General features: G+C 36.9%; 1 protein-coding gene across 4 annotated transcripts in view; it reads right to left on the reverse strand.

The window, feature by feature from the left end:
- Positions 1-23,984, reverse strand: part of LOC117314841 — a 97,731-nt gene that overhangs the window by 63,414 nt on the left and 10,333 nt on the right. For all 4 annotated transcript variants that reach the window (XM_033868951.1, XM_033868957.1, XM_033868956.1 and 1 more), the window contains exon 2: positions 5,637-5,761. The gene's annotated coding sequence lies outside the window, so the exon portion shown is untranslated. The remainder of the gene's footprint in view (positions 1-5,636; positions 5,762-23,984) is intronic.

Below are 23,984 nucleotides of genomic sequence, written 5' to 3' on the forward strand. Positions count from 1 at the left end.
AAAATTAATACAAACACTGTTCACCTTCCCCCAAGGATGTTCCTGACCAAATCTAGTTAAAATCCATTAAAAACTTTATGACTAGTAGCGATTTAAAGACTAATATCTATTTCCCCTATTTGGCTCCGCCCCTCAAGCCCCTGGGGGTTCAGAGTAAAAATGTATACAAACTCTGTTCCCCTTCTCCCAAGAATGTTACTGACCAAATTTGGTTCAAATTCATTTATAACTTTATGACTAGTAGCGATTTAAAGGATTAACCCTATTTCCCCTATTGGGCCCCACCCCTAAGGCCCCTGGGGGCCAGACCAACCATTTATACAAAATTGGTTTCCCTTCACGCAAGGATGTTTCAGACCAAATATGGATCAAATCCCTTTATTCCTACGGAAGAAGAAGGATTTCAAAGAATTTGCTATATTTCCCCTATTGGGCCCCGCCCCTAAGGCCCCTGGGAGGCCGACCCACCGTTTATACAAAATTGGTTCCCCTTCACCCAAGGATGCTTCAGACCAAACATGGATCAAATCCCTTTATTCCTGCAGAAGAAGAAGGATTTTAAAGAATATGCTATATTCCCCTATTGGGCCCCACCCCCGAGGCCCCTGGGAGGCCAGACCCACCGTTTATACAAAATTGGTTCCCCTTCACCCAAGGATGCTTCAGACCAAACATGGATCAAATCCCTTTATTCCTGCAGAAGAAGAAGGATTTTAAAAAATATGCTATATTCCCCTATTGGGCCCCACCCCTCAGGTCCCTGGGAGGCTAGACCCACCGTTTATACAAAATTGGTTCCCCTTCACCCAAGGATGCTTCAGACCAAACATGGATCAAATCCCTTTATTCCTGCAGAAGAAGAAGGATTTTAAAAAATATGCTATATTCCCCTATTGGGCCCCACCCCTCAGGTCCCTGGGAGGCTAGACCCACCGTTTATACAAAATTGGTTCCCCTTCACCCAAGGATGCTTCAGAACAAACATGGATCAAATCCTTTTATTCCTGCAGAAGAAGAAGGATTTTAAAGAATATGCAATATTCCCCTATTGGGCCCCACCCCCCAGGCCCCTGGGGGGCCAGACCCACCGTTTATACAAAATTGGTTCCCCTTCACCCAAGGATGCTTCAGACCAAATATGAATCAAATCCCTTCATTTCTACAGAAGAAGAAGGATTTTAAAGAATTTGCTATATTTCCCCTATTGGGCCCCACCCCTACGGCCCCTGGGGGGCCAGACCCACCGTTTATACAAAATTGGTTCCCCTTCACCCAAGGATGCTTCAAACCAAATATGAATCAAATCCCTTCATTTCTACAGAAGAAGAAGGATTTTAAAGAATTTGCTATATTTCTCCTATCGGGCCCCGCCCCTAAGGCCCCTGGGGGGCCAGACCCACTGTTTATACAAAATTGGTTCCCCTTCACCCAAGGAGGCTTCAGACCAAATATGAATCAAATCCCTTCATTTCTACAGAAGAAGAAGGATTTTGAAGAATTTGCTATATTTCCCCTATTGGGCCCCGCCCCTAAGGCCCCTGGGGGGCCAGACCCACCGTTTATACAAAATTGGTTCCCCTACACCCAAGGATGCTTCAGACCAAATATGAATCAAATCCCTTCATTTCTACAGAAGAAGAAGGATTTTAAAGAATTTGCTATATTTCCCCTATTGGGCCCCGCCCCTAAGGCCCCTGGGGGGCCAGACCCACCGTTTATACAAAATTGGTTCCCCTTCACCCAAGGATGCTTCAGACCAAATTTGGTCAAAATCCACTGAGTAGTTTAGGACTAGTAGCGATTTAAAGGAAAAGTTGACGGACGGACGACGGACGACGGACGACGGACGGACGACGGACGACGGACGACGGACGCTGCGCCATGCCATAAGCTCACCGGCCCTTCGGGCCAGGTGAGCTAAAAACATTAACGCATGTTTATTTTCGAAAGTTATTATTTGGTATATGGTTCTTAGATGATGTGTTCATGGTGCGGGTTTTCTCAACTATTTCATCATTAATGAATACATTTTGATGATTTTTGTTGTCGTATCACAGACGGTGTTTGCTTGAATACTGTTAAAACAAAGATATCCTACTCCATTTCTTGATCCAAATCAGTAGCACGTGTGCCCACCCTGGCATCAGTCACTGCTCTTACTCTCCTTAACATGGACTCCATCAGGGTGTTTATTGCACTTTGAGCGATACTATACCACTCCTGAATAAGGGAACGTGTGAGCTGTGCAACGTTATATGGGATGTTGACACTCTTTAATAACCCATCTGTCTAGCTCTTCCCACAAATGCTCAATTAGGGACATATCTGGACTATATGGTGGCCAATCAAGAACTAGCTGGAGCGTTGTTTTGAGCAAGAAAGTCATGACAAACCCTAGCGGTGTCCTGCTGCAATGTACTGGCAAAAGGAAACCGATTAGGTGCATGTGCAAAGCAGCCACTGCATTAGATGTCAGTGTCACCTCTGCGTAAGCAACAGACCAACATAGGGATGTTGTGGCCTTAAAGGAAACTCCTGCAACCAATTTCTAACCGTTCTTGGTCACACATGGGCTACATGATGTTGCGAATGCCCCTGCATTATCAGAGCAATGGCTCTACCCCTAATGACTTTACTCAAACGCGACATTTCGCTGTACATTCGCTTCGAAAAGAAATTTTATATAACTGATCTAAACTGTTCAAATGTTTGATTTGTTATGATTTATCCCGAGTACCCCGGATGCATGCTTTCTTGAAAATCTGCTGAAAGCATGCAGCGTCTAGCAGGGTCACAGTCGACTGAATTTCAATTAAGAACATTTTCACATTGCACAGACTTAGCTCAGTATAAAATTTTATTGAATTTAGACATGTCTTAACGTTATATTAGAAATATTACAAATTGAGAAAAAGAAATCTCTTGGAGTATATCAAGATCCAAAATTTCTGTTAATTACATTGATCTTTTGACTTCTGTACTCTATTAACTCTGATGTCAAGACAGAGAGGACAAAAAAACAAGAGTTTGTGTTGTAATCAGTGACAGAACAACAACTTTTTCAACACAATCTTCAAATGCCAATATCCAAGATGGCTACCTGTTAGCCATTTTGTTTTTCTGATCAGACTTAAAATTGAAAGGACACAACTAGGGATGAAGGGGAACCTACATGGGAAGTTTGAGGAAATATCTCTCCAATACCTTTCAAGAATAACTATAGGAACAAGGCATCGCAAACGATACAAATCCCCTCGCGTGCTAACACATGAACTCTGACGCAAAATGGGGGGTGGGGTTATTGCAGGACATTGAAATAACATCAGTTGTCATTTGCACTGAACTGCAATAGACATGACCTTAACCTTGACCTTGGCACCCTGAAACATGAACTCGTTCGAGGTATTCCCATGCTGGACCCATATATGAAGTTTGGTCAGGATCCGTTCAGAAATGAAGTTGTAAGAGTGCTGACAAAGATTTTCTATAAATAGTAATGGTGACCTTGACCTTGGCACCCTGAAACACGAACTCGTTCGAGGTATTCCCATGCTGAACCCATATATGAAGTTTGGTCAGGATCCGTTCAAAAATGAAGTCGCAAGAGCGCTGACAAAGATTTTCTATAAATAGTAACGCTGACCTTGACCTTGACCTTGGCACCCTGAAACACGAACTCGTTCCAGGTATTCCCATGCTGGACCCATATATGAAGTTTGGTCAGGATCCGTTCAGAAATGAAGTCGCAAGAGTGCTGACAAAGATTTTCTATAAATAGTAACAGTGACCTTGACCTTGACCTTGGCACCCTGAAACACGAACTCGTTCGAGGTATTCCCATGCTGGACCCATATATGAAGTTTGGTCAGGATCCGTTCAGAAATGAAGTCGCGAGAGCGCTGACAAAGATTTTCTATAAATAGTAACAGTGACCTTGACCTTGACCTTGGCACCCTGAAACACGAACTCGTTCGAGGTATTCCCATGCTGGACCCATATATGAAGTTTGGTCAGGATCCGTTCAGAAATGAAGTCGCAAGAGCGCTGACAAAGATTTTCTATAAATAGTAACAGTGACCTTGACCTTGACCTTGGCACCCTGAAACACGAACTCGTTCGAGGTATTCCCATGCTGGACCCATATATGAAGTTTGGTCAGAATCCGTTCAAAAATGAAGTCGCAAGAGCGCTGACAAAAAGTGAACATACGTACGTACGAACGGAACGCTATATCCCCTCCCCGACTTTCGTCGCGAGGGGATAATAATTACTGATGGACCAAAATGGCCACCATGACTGCCATGTCAAAGTTTTTACGAGACAGAAAAATAACAACATTTTGTTGGCTCCCCCTCCTTACATCCCCTTCCAGCTCAATGGCACCAATTGAATTGGAGAAGTTTAAAATGTGTTTTCCATTTTGGTGGCCGGTTAGGATTGTGGACTGCAAAAATAATAACGCTTGGTCTGGACCATTCCAGCATCATTTCAGGCAAGTTGAAACTCAGTCCCACTGGTGGAACTTGAGAAAAAGTTGGAAATGTGAAAAGTTAACGCACTGCAGATGACGGACGAAGCACGATGACTATAGGTCATCCTGACCCTTCTCGTCAAATGACCTAAAAATACCGAGCCAAGAGCACTAACATTAAAGAAAATGCAGCACTAAAAGGGCTAAGACCAGGTAATCGAGAAGAGTACTGCTTCATTGACAATGCCATGTAAATCATGTCAAATCCAGGTAAGATCGATTCAAGCTATGTTTAGGGATGGTGTCTACTGAATGGAACCATGGGACCAGTTATATGGACCAGTTATTTTTCCTTCTTCATCCCACTTAAGTCTACATCAAGTTGCAGTGAGTATCAAAGACCATGCTTAAAGACTGCGGACAAAACCCACACCCTTCCTCACAGTGGGTGAATGTTCAACTCAACGACAAAAGAGAAGGCATTGTCAACAGGGACAATTTAAAACTTAAAAAAAAAAAATATTTTGAAGGAAAAGAAAAAGAGATAAAGACATGATAGTTAGTAACCTTTTACGATCATGAAATGGGTATAGCAGGTTATAATTTATGTCCTACCACCAGGGACATGTATACCACAAAACAACTTTACATTGTTAACTAAACCTTCCCCTTTATCTATAGATTCTATGTAAGTCTCCATTATGATGTATGTACACGATCATTTTAAAACAGCTTCCAAAATTAAATTAAATTGTAATGATTTAACAAAGTAAACTTCCTTATTTAATTATACTTGATGAAGTAAAATGCACATGTATTTTTATTCATGTATTATAGCATTCTCATAGAAACTGGGAAAACAAATCAAATCATTAATTATTGTCTTATTTGACAGAGAAAATTTTGTTACCTGAAGCAACTGTACAAAACTATAAGCAATCTAGTTATCAATCAAAGTATTATTACAATTTTTTTTTTTTTTTTTATAAATCTGACAAATTTCCTTTCCAAGTACTCAACATGTCTATGAAAAAAGACGAGTGAAAGATCAAACAAGGACACATTACCTGAAATGAAAATCAAAAGTGATGAAAGAAAACAATTATAACAGACATTTCACTACTAACAGTGAGTTTGGACTACAAATATAAAAAATGAAACTTACATGGGGGCATGCTAGTTCAGCTTGTGAAGTAGTATCATCGATCACTGACTTTGGTGGGACAGTGTTACGCTTCAGTGACCAGCGACCCAGCTTGTGTCCAGCCAGCCACTACCGACAATCCTGCACTACAATGTATAGAAATTGTATCTTCACCAACACCTCATAGTCTAACAAAAGTCTGCTCTACCACTCAATACAAATTTAAATAAGATACATGTACAAAATATTGAATTTCACCCAAGCAAGCTGAGAAAAAGACTGGGAAATCTAATTATGGAATATATGTAGGGGTAAGTCAGCCTTCACTAATCAGGTAGTATGTGAAGCGCGACATTCATCGGAGCGGAACAAAACCTTGGATTGTGAACCAAGGGACAGCCAATGGGAGATCGGGTTACAGTGTTATCTAACTCAGTAGCCTGATTACAGGAATTCTCTGGCTGTGCATTCGGGCAGAACAACATTAACAGGATTTCGAGTGAATAGCATGCACGCAAGCTGTTCCTCCACACCGAGAATGTCTGTACACAACACACATGGTATGAATTTTAACCACAAAAGACATTTGCATGTTACATGGAGAGAAAAGGGGAAAATAAGAATTACTAAAATTCTGTGTCAGGAACAGTGTATGTTAAATTCTTTTCTTCTTTATTCAAAATAACTATCATTATGCAAATACATATTTTGCCATCATTTTATCTGTATTTGACAGTATGGAACATAATAATCCCAATGCTTAATTGTTATTTTTCATTAAAAAATTGCAATTCAAAATTCCGAAAAAATGAAGTTACTTAAATATTCAAATGCACCCAATATCAGAAAATCCCTTTTCTCTTTTCTTTTTTGCAATCAGGTATTCGGAACATTTATTCTTAATTTTGCTGACATATTACTCCAGTGTAACTATCCCAGACAAATTATCAATATTGTTTGTTATCCGCTCACCTGGTATCTAACGCTGTTCACTGATAAATTTTACATTTGTGACCTTAGATGCATGTCAAGGTGTAAATTTTAGACAAATCTTCAATATTGCTATCCAAACAAGAGGCCCAATAAGCCTGCATCACTCACTTGGTATCTAACGCTGTTCACTAACACATTTTACATTTATGACCTTAGATGCATGTCAAGGTGTAAATTTTACACAAATCTTCAATATTGCTATCCAAACAAAAGGCCCAATAAGCCTGCATCACTCACTTGGTATCTAACGCATTTTAAATTTGTGATCTTCAATGCATGTCAAGGGAGAACTATATTTGACAAATCATAAATATTGCTTTGGAATCAAGAGCCTGCATTGATCACCCGGTATCTAACAATTCACAAAAACATTTTCCATTTGTGTTCTGCATTGTGTATCAAGGTGATAGGTCAAAACTTTTTTTCCTTTCCAATACAACCTTATTTTGTAAGAAGAAAATTACAATTACAATTAATTTCAGTACATCCAATGCCAAAGTGACGAATGACTTTATCAAAATGCTTAAGATCTGGAAATGGAACAAGAATTGTACAATCAACTGCTTAAGAGATCATAACTTCATGTCATGGTAACAATTCTGACAAACTTTCATAGAAACTACTTTTAAACAAACGACCTTGTCTACCTATCACATGCTTTAAATGCAAACAGTGTTGGAGGAACCAAACATGAATTTCATCTCTGTATTGCAGAACACCTACGAGACATTAGACAACGTTGAGACAGCCCAGTAGCACTCCATTTCAACCTCTTATCATTCACTGTGGGATGTAGAATACCAAATTATTGACATTCTCTGTACCACCCTGTTCATCGTCTGAATCTACCCCCAACAGGAAATGGCTGCAATACTACTGGATACACCAACTACACACCCTGACACCACTAGGGATTAATGTCCAAGGGTAAATGTTGTATCCTACTGGATACGCCAACTACACACCCTGACACCACTAGGGATTAATGTCCAAGGGTAAATGTTGTATCCTACTGGATACACCAACTACACACCCTGACACCACTAGGGATTAATGTCCAAGGGTAAATGTTGTATCCTACTGGATACACCAACTACACACCCTGACACCACTAGGGATTAATGTCCAAGGGTAAATGTTGTATCCTACTGGATACACCAACTACACACCCTGACACCACTAGGGATTAATGTCCAAGGGTAAATGTTGTATCCTACTGGATACACCAACTACACACCCTGACACCACTAGGGATTAATGTCCAAGGGTAAATGTTGTATCCTACTGGATACACCAACTACACACCCTGACACCACTAGGGATTAATGTCCAAGGGTAAATGTTGCATCCCCAGTCATGCTCAGTTTTTCATTTACCTTTAAACAATTTCGGAAGCTCTCCATACAAGATTTACCTCATTCAAAAATTGTCAAACCAAAATACAGCTCAGTAAAACATAAATAATTACATAATTATGAAAATAAGAAGTTTCAGAGAAACAAGATCTTCAGATAAAATTACGGACAATGACTGTTATAAATTTACAAATCAAAATACATATGTACTATAATTACTAAAACAGCCTCTCTCTCTCAATGTTATTTTAATGCAACTGAGGATGACGCAGAAATATAAATTCGTAGTCCATCCATTTGTATTGAAGAGCTGTAAGACTTAATATTTACAGTGGCAGTGTAAAGTGCAGGTTCAACAAATACAGAGGCATCAAGAAAGTTATGAGAGTTATCCAACACAGAAAATAAAAAGAAAATGATTATAAAATTTCAAGCATGTGATGAAATTCAAAGTAATTTGGTTTTAATTGGATTGAAAAAAAGGTGATGCAGACATATACAGGGATCTGATCAACAGATAATTCAAACATGTGATTTTTATTCAATAAAGGTGGTGATTTTTCATCTATACATCTAGAGATATAGAACCTTACTTATTCATATCTAACATTTTGAATTGTTAAAGAGTTTGTACAAACCTTCAGTAATTTGGATCTTGTCAGTATTCACATTGACAGCTGCATGGATAATGTTCTACTTTGTGGCGACATTTTCATAATGTCAAATTCTTAAACAGCCTGATATAATTACTTTATCTATTATAATCAATACTTTAATCTGAATTTAGGATATCATATTTCAATAACATTTTTATCTATAGATACTATTACTATCTCTACTTATCCAATATTCATACTTTAATTTGAATTAAGGATATCATATTTCAAAAAAAAAATTCATCTAAGTTACAGATACTTTAACTTTCTTTACCTATCATTGTACGAGTGTGTCTGTGGCCGCAGCATTCGCAGTAAAGTGTGTGATGAAACCATTTTGTCTTTCAGTTCAAAGTTCACACTTACAAAGTTTGTCTCTCATGCAGATCCTATGTAAATAATTCATAGGATCACATGCAAGGCCGATCTGTCACACTTAAGACGATCAGTTACAGTTATAAGTGGTTATACACAACAAATTCAAACATATATAATTCAAAACACACACAACTAAAATCTACCAAATCGCACCTCGCATGCTGTAGTAATATTTTTCATTGTGATTTTCTCACAGTACTCTGCATGAGCCCAATCAAAGATTGGATACTCTCTAAGTAGATCGCTGTACTCTAAGTTCATTCTTCGAGTTCTATTTGCTTTTTTGTCAATTCAATTCCACATCCAGCAATTAGTTTAACTTAACTTTCTCGTTTCAAGCAAAAAAATTATCTTATCATTGGTGCTGAAATCTCTAAACAATATAAATTAACAATCAGCGAAATGAATCTAGATGTTTTTAACATTCAACAAACAAATGATTGTACACAAAAACTCTAATAAATTAACAACATAAAAACAATCTTCTTATGTGTTTCTAGACATTTGAATTTCAAGATACCCTGCAAACTGTAATATTTCTTTCCTTTCAAGATTGGTCTCTGAAATTCCAATATATTCTCATTACATGGTAAACAATACAGAACGCTATTAAATATAGAATAAGTACAGCTCCGTTTTCGCTGATCAGCGCCTTGGTGGGTACCTCGATCCTCATCGCCTGTGTCAGTGATACATCACACCCAGTAAATATCTCCTATCTTCGATAATTTATCATATGGAGTAAAAAATTATTAATTAAAACATCACACAATATTGGCATCTTTTTCTCTTGATATTCTGTCTTAATTCATTAAATTTTTCTTGTAAAAATATTTCAATTATTTCAAAAACGGTTTCTCCTAAAAAAAAAATGTTCACTCTGTCCAAATAAACACAATATAATTTTACCTGAATGGCAATAAATCACATTACCTAGAATATTACCTTTTTATCAAGAACCAATAATAAAAAATACCTTTGTACAGAAAGACAATTTTTTTTATTAATTTCTGTTATAAATCTGGAAAAAAAACTGATTTCTTTAAATCACACTGAATCATGTCAGCTTTTTCTATTTTTCCTTACAGAGGATTTTATGTGAGTTCCCATTTCAAATAAGATTCATGAAACATTAAGTTAATCATAAATTTTTCAATGAAAATTCTAATACCATTTATATTCTTTGAAAATATTTCATCTTTTCATTTTTCTAAAGAAAATCAACCATCTAGGCACATGTATACTGTGAAAGTCGAATACCAGACGTGTTCTGTCTGTCTATCCGAATCCGAGGTGATCAGATTGGCATAGCCATCGCTCCTGAAAGTCATTAAAACAAGAGAAATGGAAACGCAGTCAACCATTGCTGGCGAGCCGCCGATGTGCGGAGGGTGAACTTGACTATTTTTGCTTGCCTGATCGTTATCCAGGAGTGACCCAACCGAGTGTGAATTGCAGGCTTGTTAATGACTAGAAACGTTATGCAGCATACCGCTCTACTCGTATTGGCTATTAGTGCACGCCATCAAGCGCGATATCAGGAGTCCTATGACATTTCACAGCCAGTGGAGATGGCAAGGGTAAACCTGATTCTAGTCGTGCATGAATCCAAGAACAAAGACTTTCTCAATCAAGAAATTCATGGACCTGATCAAGTGAAAACAGTGATGCTGGCAATCAATGGCTTCCCAATAAGTTAGTCGATGCAAGTGGTACAAGTCATCAAACTATCCTCCATGTCGGTGGTGAACAACCTAGAATTCCTGTTCAAATCTCATCCCCCCCAAACTTGAAATCTCATGGAAAATTATTTCAGTTGATATCTTGTCTTAATTTCGATGTATATATCCTTCTCAAGGAATTGTCTTCACACCTGACAAATCTGGTCTCCGAATTATTTCATTTTCATTATAAAACGAAAAACTCATTGAAACCAAAGCATTTACAATAGATATGATTTTTAATAAAACTTCTATATATGCAGTGATATCAATGATATCGGATTAAATACAGATCAACACTTTAAAACAAGAGATCCCAGAGGGATCTTGGCGCCCACCATTGAATGATCTTCATAGGTTCCATGTCAGATTGATCTTTTCTCTACTTTTCCCTTCTTCTAAGTCTTACTTATCTGTGTAAATTCAGAAACAGCCCTCTATAGCTAGTACTTTTCAAACAAGGGGAAGCTATATATAAAATTTAAGATTTAGCGATAATGGCTGTCTGTCGACCATGTTGTTTTTGGATTGGTCCCAATATGCAAAACTAGGCACTGAGGGGAACATACATATGAAATTTGAGAAAGATCCCTTCAGTGCTTTCTGAGAAATAGCGATAACAAACTTCAATTGTCAAAATCCAAGATGGCTGCCTGTCGGCCATGTTGTTTTCTGATTAGTTTCAAAATGCAATATGCATAACTAGGCACCAAAGGGAACCTACATATGAAATTTGAGAAAGATCCCTTCATTACTTTCTGAGAAATAGCGATAACAAACTTCAATTGTCCAAATCCAAGATGGCTGCCTGTCGGCCAGGTTGTTTTCCGATTGGTCTCAAAATGCAATATGCATAACTAGGCAACAAGAGGAACCTACGTATGAAATTTGAGAAAGATCCCTTCATCACTTTCTGAGAAATAGCGATAACAAACCTAATTGTCAAAATCCAAGATGGCTGCCTGTCGGCTATGTTGTTTTCCGATTGGTCTCAAAATGCAATATGCATAACAAGGCACCAAGAGGAACCTACATATGAAATTTGAGAAAGATCCCTTCAGCACTTTCTGAGAAATAGAGATAACAAACTTCAATTGTCAAAATCCAAGATGGCTGCCTGTCGGCCATGTTGTTTTCCGATTGGTCTCAAAATGCAACATGCATAACTAGGCACCAAGTGGAACCTACATATGAAATTTGAGAAAGATCCCTTCAGTGCTTTCTGAGAAATAGCGATAACAAACTTCAATTGTCAAAATCCAAGATGGCTGCCTGTCGGCCATGTTGTTTTCTGATTGGTCTCAAAATGCAATATGCATAACTAGGTACCATGTGGAACCTAAATATGAAATTTGAGAGAGATCCCTTCAGTACTTTCTGAGAAATAGCGATAACAAACTTCAATTGTCAAAATCCAAGATGGCTGCCTGTCGGCCATGTTGTTTTCTGATTGGTCTCAAAATGCAATATGCATAACTAAGCACCAAGAGGAACCTACATATGAAATTTGAGAAAGATCCCTTCATTACTTTCTGAAAAATAGCGATAACAAACTTCAATTGTCAAAATCAAAGATGGCTGCCTGTCGGCCATGTTGTTTTCCGATTTGTCTCAAAATGCAATATGCATAACAAGGCACCAAGGGGAACCTACATATGAAATTTGAGAAAGATCCCTTCAGTACTTTCTGAGAAATAGCGATAACAAACTTCAATTGTCAAAATCCAAGATGGCTGCCTGTCGGCCATGTTGTTTTCCGATTGGTCTCAAAATGCAATATGCATAACTAGGCACCAAGGGGAACCTACATATGAAATTTGAGAAAGATCCCTTCAGTACTTTCTGAGGATTAGCGATAACAAGAATTGTTTACGGACGGACGGAGGGACGGACGGAGGGACGGAGGGACGGACGGACGGACGGACGACGGACCACGGACGCAGGGCGATTTGAATAGCCCACCATCTCATGATGGTGGGCTAACAAGAGATCCCAGAGGGATCTTGGCGCCCACCATTGAATGATCTTCATAGGTTCCATGTCGGATTGATCTTTTCTCTACTTTTCCCTTCATTTTACTAATCTGTGCAAATTGAGACATCCCTCCAGTACTTTTCAAACAAGGGAATCCAAGCTATATAAGAAATTTGAGATTTAACGATAATGGCTGTTTGTTTGCCAGGTTGTTTTCAGGACAGACTGGTCCAAAAATACAATACAAGGGACCAAGGGGAACCTACTTATGAAATTTGAGAAAGATCCCTTCAGTACTTTCTCAGAAATAGTGATAACAAACTTAAATTGTCAAAATCCAAGATGGCTGCCTGTCAGCCATGTTGTTTTCTGATTGGTCTCAAAACGCAATATGCATAACTAGGCACCAAGGGGAACCTACATATGAAATTTGAGAAAGATCCTGTTAGTACTTTCTCAGAAATAGCGATAACAAACTTCAATGGTCAAAATCCAAGATGGCTGCCTGTCAGCCATGTTGTTTTCCGATCGGTCCCAAAATGCTAGGCACCAAGGGGAACCTACATATGAAATTTGAGAAAGATCCCTTCAGTACTTTCTGAGAAATAGCGATAACAAACTTCAATTGTCAATATCCAAGATGGCTACCTGTCAGCCATGTTGTTTTCTGATTGGTCTTAAAATGCAGTATGCATATCAAGGCACTGAGGGGAACGTATGTATGAAATTTGAGAAAGATCCCTTCGTTACTTTCTGAGAAATAGCGATAACAAACTTCAATTGTCAAAATCCAAGATGGCTGCCTGTCGGCCAGGTTGTTTTCCGATTGGTCTCAAAATGCAATATGCATAACAAGGCACCAAGAGGAACCTACATATGAAATTTGAGAAAGATCCCTTCAGTACTTTCTGAGAAATAGCGATAACAAACTTCAATTGTCAAAATCAAAGATGGCTGCCTGTCGGCCATGTTGTTTTCCGATTGGTCTCAAAATGCAATATGCATAACTAGGCACCAAGGGGAACCTACATATGAAATTTGAGAGAGATCCCTTCAGTACTTTCTGAGAAATAGCGATAACAAACTTCAATTGTCAAAATCCAAGATGGCTGCCTGTCGGCCATGTTGTTTTCTGATTGGTCTCAAAATGCAATATGCATAACTAGGCACCAAGGGGAACCTACATATGAAATTTGAGAAAGATCCCTTCAGTACTTTCTGAGAAATAGCGATAACAATCTTCAATTGTCAAAATCCAAGATGGCTGCCTGTCGGCCATGTTGTTTTCCGATTGGTTTCAAAATACAATATGCATAACTAGGCACCAAGTGGAACCTAAATATGAAATTTGAGAGAGATCCCTTCAGTACTTTCTCAGAAATAGCGATAACAAACTTCAATTGTCAAAATCCAAGATGGCTGCCTGTCGGCCATGTTGTTTTTTGATTGGTCTCAAAATGCAATATGCATAACTAGGCACCAAGTGGAACCTAAATATGAAATTTGAGAGAGATCCCTTCAGTACTTTCTCAGAAATAGCGATAACAAACTTCAATTGTCAAAATCCAAGATGGCTGCCTGTCGGCCATGTTGTTTTTTGATTGGTCTCAAAATGCAATATGCATAACTAGGCACCAAGAGGAACCTACATATGAAATTTGAGAAAGATCCCTTCATTATTTTCTGAGAAATAGCAATAACAAACTTCAATTGTCAAAATCCAAGATGGCTGCCTGTCGGCCATGTTGTTTTCTGATTTGTCTCAAAATGCAATATGCATAACTAGGCACCAAGGGGAACCTACATATGAAATTTGAGAAAGATCCCTTCAGTACTTTCTGAGAAATAGCGATAACAAACTTCAATTGTCAAAATCCAAGATGGCTGCCTGTCAGCCATGTTGTTTTCCGATGTGTCTCAAAATGCAATATGCATAACTAGGCACCAAGGGGAACCTACATATGAAATTTGAGAAAGATCCCTTCAGCACTTTCTGAGGATTAGCGATAACAAGAATTGTTTACGGACGGAGGGACGGACGGACGGACGGACGGAGGGACGGACGGACCACGGACCACGGACGCAGGGCGATTTGAATAGCCCACCATCTGATGATGGTGGGCTAATAACAATGTTTTGATAATATGATATCTGGGCTATGAGATATTGTTTGTTGTTTTGATAATATGATATCTGGGCTATGAGATATTGTTTGTTGTTTTGATAATATGATATCTGGGCTATGATATATTGTTTGTTGTTTTGATAATATGATATCTGGGCTATGATATATTGTTTGTTGTTTTGATAATATGATATCTGGGCTATGATATATTGTTTGTTGTTTTGATAATATGATATCTACTCTATTAAGATTGCTGGGTTCATCACTCTTGTTGGGGCATGTCTCCTTGTAGTAGCTGACAGTTACTTCACTGAATAACACTGGAGATGCTTACTAGATATTGAGGCACATGGAAACAAATCTAAAGCACAGGACATTAGAGTGCCATGTCATGGAGTAAATATATATGAACTAATCTGTCTAGGGGTTCATGAAATAGCTTTTAACTTTTAAGTTCATAACATTACACCCACAATTGGTCACAGCATAACACCATAACATTACACCCACAATTGGTCACATCATAACACCATAACATCACACCCACAATTGGTCACAGCATAACACCATAACATCACACCCACAATTGGTCACATCATAACATTACACCCACAATTGGTCACATCATAACATGGCACCCACAATTGGTCACATCATTACATCAGTCATATTTAGTCACATCATAACATTACACCCACAATTGGTCACATCATAACATCACACCCACAATTGGTCACATCATAACATCACACCCACAATTGGTCACATCATAACATCACACCCACAATTGGTCACATCATTACATCAGTCATATTTAGTCACATCATAACATTACACCCACAATTGGTCACATAATAACATCACACCCACAATTGTTCACATCATAATAGTGCTGCAACGGTGGTACGGTATATCACAGTATAAATGGCACGGTTCGGTTCACAGTAATTTGATCTCGCATCACGGTACGCTCACGGTTCAGGCCGTTTCCGATTTTCAGCGCTGTTTAAATTTTATATATACAGAAACTTTTCTGGATCCATGTAGCTGAAACACGTGGTTCAAATTTATTTTAAATCATTTAAGAATCAAAATAGCCGAGACGAAGTCTTCTCTATCTACTATCAGGAATCCTGTATTTTGATTGGCTGGTGACGTGTGACCAATTGTGGGTGTAATGTTATGGTGTTATGCTGTGACCAATTGTGGGTGTAATGTTATGTGACCAATTGTGGGTGTAATGTTATGATGTGACCAATTGTGGGTGCCATGTTATGGTGTTATGATGTGACCAATTGTGGGTGTAATGTTATGTGACCAATTGTGGGTGTAATGTTATGGTGTTATGCTGTGACCAATTGTGGGCGTGATGTTATGGTGTCATGCTGTGACCAATTGTGGGTGTAATGTTATGGTGTTATGCTGTGACCAATAGTGGGTGTGATGTTATGATGTGACCAATTTCGGCTTTGATGTTATGGTGTGACCAATTGCAGGTATGATGTTATGGTGTGACTAAATGTGACTGATGTAATGATGTGACCAATTGTGGGTGCCATGTTATGATGTGACCAATTGTGGGTGTGATGTTATGGTGTGACCAATTGTGAATATGAACTGAATCTGTCCTGGGCTGCATGAGATAAACAGTAGCATTAACAGTGACCTTGTCCTTGTCCTTGACATCCAGGAATACAAAATTGTTCAGGTATTCTCATAATTTACCAAAATTAGGAGCCCTGACAAAAGGTAAAGGAAATGATACACGAACAGATCACAGGCCAGACATACGAAACACAATTTATATCCCCTTCCTGACTTCATGGAAAGGCGATAAATATACTGAAAACCATACCTTTATACCAGGAACAATTTTTACTCATCTTCAATTTTAAAGGCCAGAAAAGGCATAAGACTGGAAAATATTTTGATGGGGAGACTGGGTGATTCAATATTCAATAAAACTTATTTTTTGTATTTCTGTGAAAAGTTTCCAGACAGATATTATTAAAAGAACAAGTCTAACAAATAACTCTCAATTCCCTGTTGATGCTGGTGCTATTTTTTCTCTTGATTATAGTGTATTATCAGCTAGCATTATAATGCTATAATCAGAATATTTCAAAGTCTTCAAAAACAAAACTGCAAATCCTAAATTATGTGAACAACGTCTCACATTACAGTGAGTTGAACAGTTCCCAGGTGCAGTTACTCTGCTTGGCAAGTATGACCAAATTTAATTTACGCATATGTTTTCTCTGGGCCCCAAAAGTGTCATCAATGTTTCAGTGACTTGAAAACGAACTAATTTTACCACAGCAAATCATTTCAGAAGCTACATGCATCACCTTCCCACGTTCATGTGATTTCCACTGGGTCACATAGGGCTTACTTTAATGGATCTTACCGAAGGATCGAACAGTCTTGTCTACATAAACAATACTCAATGTATCAAAATACATACACCATGTAGTCACCATGGCAACATACACCATGTAGTCACCATGGCAACATACATACACCATATTTTCATCATGGCAACCATACATACACCATGTAGTCACCATGCATGGGAACTTTATATACATCAGGAAGTCACCATGGCAAACATAAACACATAACATAGTCACCATGGCAACCATAAATACACCAAAGTCATCATATCATCCATGTATACGCCATAAAGTCCTTATGGCAACCATACATACACCATGTAGTCCCTATGCATGGCAAATAAATATACATCTTACAGTCACCATGACAACCATTATATAAACATAAGATAGTCACCATGGCAACCATAGCATCACGTAATCTCCATGACAGCCATATACTTACATCATCACCATGTTGTCATCAACCTAATTACTGATGTTGGTATATTAAGGAAATTTGACAGGAGAGATCTGACATCCAGACAAATGGACACCAATATACCAAGCCAAAGCTCAAATGGCTGTGAGTTCAATTCAGTCTGCATTCCCAGACTTAAGTATGTCACGGTTGAATACACATGAACTAAATACACATGGAATGGCTTCCACTTTTGATATAACTGCATGTTCTTTCTTTCCATGCTACTTTTTAATTTGTTTATTTAGAAACCTTTATATCGGTTTCATCAAGCATGATTAGCACTCCAACATCTCTGATATATCAGATGTGACAAGTTAGTTTGGGTCTGGACATGCATGGAAGCATTTCAGTAAATTGTGATACAATCCAGTGATTTTGACTCATCTCGGTGCCTCTATGCCTTTATAGATGCTGTGCTCCATCAAATAATATTCTCGAGTGAAAGTGAGATTCAAAGTAATTGCCTATTACATAAAGGATTTACATTTATTACATTTTTACCAGTGAAATATCAAAAATTATTCATTCTATAAAAGTGATATTTTTCACTAGTGAAAAATATCACTTTTGCTGATTTGACCAATCAAATTAATGATTAGAAAATACCAAAATAATTGACCAATCAGAAAGCCCGACATATATGTCAGCACCTGGACAGTGGGAACAACTTTTTTTGTATGCAAACTTTCGCTGTAGGCCTAGTTAGCATACGGGGTAGGTTTTTCGTTGATAAAAAATGTAATAAACAGAATATCTAACAGTGTCTTCAGTAATACCAAATATATTTCACTCGTGTGGCTAATATTTTGATATTTTTCACTCGTGCTGCGCACTCGTGAAAAATATCAAAATATTAGCCCCACTCGTGAAATATATTTGGTATTACTGAAGACACTGTTAGATATCCTCTATATATACATGATTATTTTATTATACATATATATTAAGGATTTCAAAATTTAGTTAAAGGCTTATCAAAAGTACATTATTTTTTCATCACAGATTGCCATATAATTTTATATGTACGATGGCCGATAGCGGCCATACATATAATTCATCTAGTTATACATAAATATGTACTAAATGACAAGTTTCAGTATGTACATTTAAAACTTTCAAAAAGAAAATATGTACAGAATAAAAAGTGTACAGAATGAGTTATGTACGTAGTTGTAAAAAGGGATCAAAGACCAATGAGGTGCTGAAGTATATTCATAATAGATACATATTTAATTAAGAGAAAAAACAGGAGTATTTTATCGAAGGTAGAGAAGAAAAAAACTTGGGGAGAATATTTCAAAAAAATTGTTGTGCCTTTCTTATGTGTATGTCATTAAAGCTAGGACAACTGAACTTTTCGTACGTAACGAAACACATCTGTTTATCAAATCGCAATACTCTTTTTGTAGATGAACATTGCTACATTTCATTAATGCAGCAACAAATAACAAGCTGCGTTGATCGGTTGATAACGTTTTTTCATTGGAATTCGTCAAACCCCATATCAACTAACTTCCGGTGGATTTTACCACGAGGGTGTCGGGGATTATATCACCTGCTGTGTAAGACAACACTCAGTTGACAAACCAGCGCTTAAATCATATTCAGATTCTTTTATTTCATTGTGTTTTTCAACACATAAGAAAGAGAAGACATTACACAACAATACAATGTAATATAGTATGACACAATTATCTACGATGGCCGACCATGCTCCGGTACATTCCATGCATTCTTTCAGGATTGTTTTATGTACGTAATCAATTCTGTACATATTTTCTTTTTGAAAGTATTATTTGTACATAATTCATTATGTACATATTTTCTTTTTGAAAGTATTATTTGTACATAATTCATTATGTACATTTTTTTTTTTGAAAGTATTATTTGTACATAATTCATTATGTACATATTTTCTTTTTGAAAGTTTTAAATGTACATAATGAAACATATCATTTAGTACATATTTATGTATAACTAGGTGTATTATATGTACGGCCGCTATCGACCATCGTATATATGATATATATTTCATTTTCTTTTCAATTTTCAAATGTGTTAAGGATTTCAGCAGTAAAACTGTTTTTCTTCGTGATATTATGAATCACTATAAAACACAAAAATTTACCAGTCTTGAAGTTTAAATACATGTACATCTGAGTGCATAATCAAAATCAAACTTAAAACTTACAGTAAAAGTACCAGGATAAGTCCTATTTAATTAAGTTACCAAATTTGACAATAGGTAAAAGCTGTTTCATTCAAAAATATTGGAAAGTTCTAAATTACATCTTTTTTTGCCAATCTTTGTAACTCTGGATCCATACCAGCAAACAACTGGCTAAAATACTGAAGCCTTATGATATTTGAACTCCTCAGAAGACATTCCAACATCTTGACAAATTTCACTTCTTCTTCACTTCTTTCATAGTGGGAAACCCTTCCATACCATTCAGTATTAAAGCCGTGGGTGAGAAGCCTATACAGGATCCAGACAAGCAATGGCTCTTACTATGATTCAAACTTTTATGACATTGATCAAAGTCAATTTTTTTTTTTCAAACTTTGTCAATACAAGCATCTCACAAGAAATCATTTCAGCATTCTTATCAATTTGATCTCTGCAACCTTGAACATACCAGTGAGCTAAGAGTGGGCTTTTGTTTTGTACATTTTGTAGTTCTGTGCATGGCTCCATATTAGCCAAATATGTGTGATGATTTTGTTGTAATTTCCATTTTTTAATATTCAATAATAAGTTTTGAAAATATCTGAATGTATTTGAAATAAACATGTATACCTAAAGAATGTTGCAATGTTTTTAAATTTGGGCGATAACTTGGTCCATCTCTCAAGCAAGAATTCTCTGTTCAGCTTCATGCTACATGAACATAAAATGAAGCTAATGTAACCAATCAAACACACACTCTATCAAACTACCCATTGACCGTAACAAGGAAGTGAGTGCTTCAATACATGAGCAGGTATGCATGACGACTGATGAAAAGGAGAAAAACTATATGCATGAGGATTTCTATAGCTAGAAATTCAAATACTTCTTAATCTGTTATTCATACATGCACTAGCCACAAAACTTTGGAATAAAGTGTTTGCTTTAACATGTATAGGATCTTTAAAATAAGTTTTCATTACATTGGAATTTTCTGAAACGCATCTTAAATTTTTATTTTTGTGAGCTTTGATAATATCATATGAAATAAAAACAAATTTGAGATACTTTGTATTACGTAACTCAGAAAACTTCAATTTTGACAGGTTTTTAAGTTAATATGTGGAGGGCAAAATCAAACTTGTGCAGCTATTTTGTTGTGTCATTGTTCATATTTTGACGCACTACTGAATTTGAAAATGAAAAATGTTCCACTTTACCCTAGTTACACCCAAAAATATCAAGCATCATATCATGTATCCTTCATAAGGTCTTGATATCAATGTAACACTCCTTTATTTTACTTAAATGTAAAATGTCATATGAAACTCTTGAGTGGTAATTTTTAAATACCTTAACTGGGTGCATAATGCATATATGCAATCATGCGAAGAAAATGTTTAGCATCTCCAAAGCATGTTTATCCCAAACTGTATGTGATCTCACAATTTTTAATCCGAAACAATTTAATTTCATTATGTCATAATAAATTGTTTACAAGTTAAAGTACACTAAATTTGTCCTTCACCTTTCTCCAAATGACTTTGATTATGTGATTTCTAAAGTTTGAATACAACTAAATCTGCTTCATTATGCAAAAAAAAGAAGACATTATATTTAGCTTGTTTATTTTTTGTGAGTTTAATATGCAGTCAACAGGAAGTGCATGGTCTCAAGCATGGGTTTGGGGTACCTACTGTAAGCCATAGTCCAAATAAAATAAGATCCAAGAGGGATCTTGGCACCCAGGTGCACTATTGAATGATCTCCATTGATTGTATGTCAGACTGGCCTTCTCTCTACTTTTACCTTCCTTCTTTTTTTCCTCTTAATAATCTGATAACATGAAGAAGTGGAACCTACATATAAAGTTTGAGAAACATCCCTCCAGTACTTTTCAAGAAATAGTGATAACAATTTTCAATTCTCAAAGTTCAAGATGGCCGTCTGTCCGCCATTTTGTTTTTCTGATCAAAAATCTAAATTGCATTGGCACAACTACGGACCAAGGGGACCCTACACATGAAGTTTGAGGAATATCCCTCCAGAATTTTTCAAGAAACCGCGATAACAAGGATGGTTTACAGACAGACAGAGGACCCACTGACCAGGGACGCAGGGCGATTTGAATAGGGAGATCTGATCTGATGATGCTGGGCGGGCTAAAAAATATTTACAAAATCGATAATTAACAAAGTCTCAAAACCATTCAAAAGCATATGGATAATTTCATAAACTTCATTCATAAATGACACCACCCAGTTTAAAGCTAAAATGTCCTATGATATTTACATGGTAATCACTCCTTTCATTTTATTGAACATAAAATGTTACACCAAGCGATATATCACACTATTGGTATAACTATATTGAACCAATGTTTTAAGCCCCTTGTGATTCTTTTGCTTATGAGCAGTTTGACATTGAAGTGGGTCAAAATAATCAATACAAACATAATTTTCATCAAGGTCATGACCTTGAAAAGATGTAACTACCAGATAACAGGGGCCAAAAACTGTAACCTTGATCATTTATATCCGTTCAACTGACATAAACCTAAATTATAAATAACAAGATTTGTTTGTGCTGTTACATGGCCTCAAATTTACAATACTATTCCTTAATTCACCAATAACATACTTTTTTATCAATTTCATTCATCAAGGCAGATAAAGGTAAGCACATAGATTCAGTCATTTAAACAACATTTCTAACATTATACCATCAGCATATAAAAGCCACAACACTGCATCAGCCAAATGAATTTGATGACAGTAAAAAGAACTTTGAAGTCAATGAGCAAAACATTAATACAAGAAGACATTTTCTACCATAACTTAACAGTAGTCATATGAAACTCACGAGTGTGGTAAATTTTTAATACCACAACTGGGTGCACAATGCATGTGCAAGCATGCGGCGAAAACGTTTAGCATCTCCACAGCAAGTGCACACATTTGCAGGTGACGAATGTTATTTATTGTGCCAAATTTTCCACACGTCTCCCTGTTGGAATGGGAAGATTGCCACAGTTTCCAGTTCAAATCTATAATTCATCAAGACAAGCGTGGCTGAGGTGTACCGTCGACTTCTGTGAAAAAAATATTATGACCTGAAGTCAGACAGCGTAGCATGAAATACAGCAAGGGTAGAAAGTTAACCCAACGGTAAACACTAAGTGGTAGACTTACAGCACATACTGCCACAGACAAATAATACCATAAAAAAAACAGAACGGAGTGATGGCATATATAGGCTAATCAATGCCACTTACAATAAAAATTGACCAATATAAACAGAAACCTGCCCAATAGGATACAAACACATTTGTTACTGAGTGTGACATACATAGTTCTGGTAATTGAAGAGTATGATAGCTAGGACTACCATCAAAGTCATGGTTACAACATCTAGATGGTGTCACCAACAACCTTCAACCAAGAATGTTTTGAATTTATTCAACATCTAACCTGTTAATTAATTATGAAGTGCTTACCATTTACAATAAGAATGATTTAATCATAGAAAAAATGTTCCCATCTAGATCATATTTTGTGAGAAAATGAAAATGATGACATTTCTCTTTTAAATACACAATCTAAAATTAGTTTTCTCTGTATCTTCTAGTCTAAATAATTTCATCAAGTACTGGCTTGATAACTTTCAGTTGAAATAAATGACTATATAGCTATGTTTAACTTACAGATTTCTGTGTGAACAGTGTTCTTTTTTTTTAATAGTCATGTTGCAGCTTCAAAGAGAAACTTGAATGTAAAAATTATCCTTAAAGGTGACATAGATCAAAGGCCCATAACTCTTTTTTAACTATTTACATCCGCTTTGGTTCATGGTTCTCTTGATTTAAAGTACATGACCACCGATAAGAGAAAACAATACATTTATATTTTATAGTAAGACAATCCATTTCATCAGGCATTTTATGGTGTGAGGGATTTGAAAGCAAATCCTGTATTAAGCAGAAAGATAATTACTACCTTATATATTATTTACAGACATAGCTTAGCAACTATCAGTGTGTCATCCCTGGGTACATTGTAGTCGGGAGCCAGGCAGGTACCACATTTATCAAAGTACCATTCAAAACCATATGCATACATTTTTCATGTAATTATGTGCTTAC

This window comes from Pecten maximus, chromosome 16, assembly GCF_902652985.1.
Source record: "Pecten maximus chromosome 16, xPecMax1.1, whole genome shotgun sequence".
In the NCBI taxonomy this organism is placed as follows: domain Eukaryota; kingdom Metazoa; phylum Mollusca; class Bivalvia; order Pectinida; family Pectinidae; genus Pecten; species Pecten maximus.